Below are 4170 nucleotides of genomic sequence, written 5' to 3'. Positions count from 1 at the left end.
ACGATATCTAACATTTCATAAGACAAGTTTCTTAAAGGCAAATACCTGTTTGATTTAAAAATTATATCTTGCACGCATATGATATCTAATCAAACGTCTTAATGCATTTTGACCTTTCTTATGCTTATCAAAATAAAAGAACGTAAACAAAAATGACATACAGCTGGCAATTACACAAAATTACACTATCCCAGCTACAACACTGAACCAACTAAGAAAGAAGAACAACCGGGCCGCAAAAGACCAACTATAGCTTTAGAAAAAATAATGCCTTGCAATCTTTTCTTCCTCTTGTGCAGAAATCCTGTTTTCATTTTTCTTCACGCATTGTGCACATGATGTGTACGTACACCTTCCAGAATAAAATAAAAAAAAACGGACGAGCTGCATCATCAACACATCACATCACATTACATTACAACCTTACCAATAATATAAGACTTAGCCAAAGCCACCTCAAGGTACTTGCCCTAAGCCCTTGAAGAATATGTTTAAACAAAGGAAGAAGCATTTTATTTCAAGGGCAAAGTCCCCAAGGAACTGGTTATTTGTGTACCTGTACAGTACATCCAACCATTTGTGGCTAGAAAACAAACCTTGAACTAGGAATAAACGTTGAGAACTTCAAGTCGCTACATCACCTTCGCCATCATCAGCAAAACCCTTTACGTTTACGAAGAAGCCATTCATGGGCCTATAAAAGGCTGCCCACTCGGTCTACTTCTATGTCAATCGTTTGCTTGTGCTTCTCGAGGACGTATCTCAATTTAACAACAACAAATTAAAAATGTTCAAATATGTAAGTACATTTTTATTATTTTAATATTTTTAATAATTTTACAATCAACAATTTCAGTTGATTTTTGCTCTCGTCATGGCATTTGCTGCTGCCACACCAATTCTCCCACTTAGCCCAGTAGTGACCTATAGTGCTGGCTCATTGTTGCCAACCGAATATGTATCCCCGTCACAGGCCTTCTATGGATCCCATGTCTATGCTGCTCCCTATCCATACAACTACATCGGAGGTTACAGATCAATTCCATATTCTCTGTAAGGATGAATAATGATTGAATATTATGGGAATCCTTTTGTAATGACAAAAATTGCTGGTTAAAAATAAAAATGAATTTGAATGCGAAAAAACTTGGAATTTGTTCTTATTATGTTTTTCACTTTGGTAATAAATAATAATTTTTAAGCAAGCACCAATGATGTCAAAAATGTGCCGTTAAGGTTTCATAATAAATTCACACTTAATTGACGGACCCACGAAAAATAAAAGGCTATTCATTTTATTGACCATAAATAAGCTAAAATTGTCCAACGTTGACATTGGTGTCAAATGAAAATTATAATAAAAGACATATGAACAATAATTGTACATCTAGTTTCAAAACATAGAGAGTTTGGCAATTACCTTTTACTTTTTAAATTATTTATAAAAAGGGTGTTTTTTAACAGCAAGAGGTTTCGCGATGGTTGTTTTATATGGTTTGAATGTAATAATAAAATAAAATACACGACTGGATGGTACGAACTTGCTCATGCCTCGAAAGTCTGTTTAAAAATATTTCCTGAATTTAAGATTTAAAAATGTACCTGCAAAAAAGTTAATAATTATTTTTATTTATTATTATTTGATTTCTCAAAAAACTCAATTTTTTTAAAATTTGTGTTCGAAAATCGTTAGAACGCTTTTTTAAATTAATTTTGAATGTATGAAATTCTTCAATTTTTGCTTACAAATTTCTTTAGTATACAGATATTTAGAGCTAACTATACACTAAAAAATTTAAATTTAATAAAAAAAATTACGACTTATTTTCGAGATATCAAACTTCGAAAAAAAAGTTAATATTTACAAACAAGATCAAAAATAAAAGAATGACATTTTGTAAAAAAAACATATTGAAATCTTTACTGAAAAAAAAATAGAACAAAATAACGGTGCAGTTTTGAAACAATACAATTTTTTTTTTATTGAAAAAAGCCAACTAATACAAAAAATGTACAGAAAGTTTACAAAAAATTATATCGGTCGTTTTTTGAGAAAAATCGAATTTTCGTTTTTTGACCAATAATTTTATATATGGACGACTGTTTTTTTTAGTCTTAAAAAAATTTTAAAAAACGCCTAACGTGAGCCGGATTAACATCTTAAATTCCAAAAGTCAATCGACCACATGGTTTGGGTTGTAGAGGCCAGGACAAGTATGAAGACGAAAGGAGTCGGGAGACCCACTTTTTCCGACTTCTCTACCGTTCTTATAATACGATAGAGGTTTTGAAAAGTAATGAGAAACATTTAGAAAATGATCAATATATTTGTCAAAGCTTGCAAACAAGCGCTCAAGTCTAGTCTTAAATATGAACATACGTTAAATAAGAGCCTGGAATGCCACCCACACTGATAACTTCCCATCCCGTCTGTCGATTTGTCTTGCTTAAAAGTTTGGATATATATACTCGTATCAATTTTTACCCAAATTGCGTACTGTTTTTTGTAGATTTTATTTTTTATGAAAAAACAGACTGTTGGATTTTTATATAAAAATTACTGAATATCGAAAACAATATTTTCTGTGAAATAAAATAAAATAAAATAAAATAAAAAGCCAATATTTTTAATTTTTGAAAAGCTATTTAAGTCGAAAGTAAATTTTTACCAAGTTTTAGTATTGTTTTTTCTTAGACTTTAATTTTTGGTAAAAAAAACTGTAAAATTTTACTGAATGTTGCCAACAATATTTTTTGAAAGATAAAAGTAAATTAAAGCCAATATCTCAAAGTTTTGAAAAGATATTTGAGTCGAAAATCAATTTTTACCAACTTTTACTACTTTTTTTTTAATTTTTTGTTAAAAAAAACTATCAATTCAATTTTTCTCAACATTTTTCGGAATGTTGAAAAAAATATTTCTTATAAGATTAAATAAGTTTGAAGCCTAAATTTCAAGTTTTTGAAAAGATATTCGAATCGATATTCAATTTTTACCAACTTTGAGTAATGTTTTTTTGTTTAGATTTTTATTTGAAAAAAAAAAGTGTCAATTCGATTTTTCTCAAAATTGTATCAGATGTCAAAAACATTCGTTGCAAAAAATTATTTTGGAGATGAAATCATATTTTAATCGTAAAATTTTCGAGGTGAACATTTTTTTTTAAATTTTTTTTTTTGATTTATAAAAAAAACCTTTGAATGGATTTCTTTCAAAAATATACTTCTTTGATATCACGTTACAATATGTTATATAAAATTTAATTCAAGTCTCTAGCCTTTTTGGTTCGTAAGATATTTAGGGTTGACCAAAATTTTCACCTTTTTTTCAAACTGCTATGGTAAAAAAACCAACCACGAAATTTCTTTGAGAGCTCTTTCTGCATCTTTCTGCTTTATTATCTGTATAATCAAATAGATTTGAAATCGATATCTCTTCTGGTTCTTGAGCTATGGACGACGAAAAAAAACGTCGGGAACGTACGAACGTACGTACACAGGCACGCACAGACATCTTTCTAAAAATCTTTTATTTTGACTGTATTGACCTTGAAACTTCTAGAAATGTCAAAATTTTCAATTGTACAAATCGGACAAATTACAATAACTTCCTATGGGAAGTTAAACAACGATATGTTGAATTTTTATTAAAAAAAACTATTGAATATCTAAAACAATATTTTCTGTGAAATAAAAAAAGGTTGATGATAATATTTTTAATTTTTGAAAAGCTTTTTTTGACGAAAGTAAATTTTTACCAAGTTTTAGTATTGCTTTTTTTTAGGTTTTTTTTTGTAAAGAAAACCGTCAAATAGATTCTTCTCGAAATTTATTTTTTTGACAACAATATTTTTTTAAAAGATAAAATTGGTTAGAAGCGATTATCTCCAATTTTTGAAAATCAATTTTTACCAACTTGTATTCATTTTTTTGTTTAGGTTTTTATTTTTTGTAAAAAAAATGTGAATTCAATTTTGCTCCAAATGTTAAAAATAATATTTCTTATGAGTTTAAGTTAGCTGAAAGCCATAAGTTTTGAAAAGATATTTACACCGAAAAACAATCTTTACCAATTTTTATAATTTTTTTTAGGTTTTTAAATTTTGTCAAAAAAACTATCAATTTGATTTTTCTCAAAATTGTTCTCAATGTTGAAAACAATATTTCTTT

General features: G+C 28.2%; 1 long non-coding RNA gene across 1 annotated transcript; it reads left to right on the top strand.

Annotated features, from left to right (window-relative positions):
- The first annotated feature begins 624 nt into the window (after positions 1 to 624).
- On the top strand, positions 625 to 1146 carry LOC129947830 (uncharacterized). The gene is made up of 2 exons (XR_008781770.1): positions 625 to 799; positions 857 to 1146. It is a non-coding gene; the product is annotated as an uncharacterized LOC129947830 (long non-coding RNA).
- Positions 1147 to 4170: the final 3024 nt, after the last annotated feature.

This window comes from Eupeodes corollae, chromosome 2, assembly GCF_945859685.1.
Source record: "Eupeodes corollae chromosome 2, idEupCoro1.1, whole genome shotgun sequence".
Taxonomy (NCBI): Eukaryota; Metazoa; Arthropoda; class Insecta; order Diptera; family Syrphidae; genus Eupeodes; species Eupeodes corollae.
The sequence above is the reverse complement of the archived record's forward strand: the minus strand, read 5'-3'. Positions and strand labels throughout refer to the sequence as shown.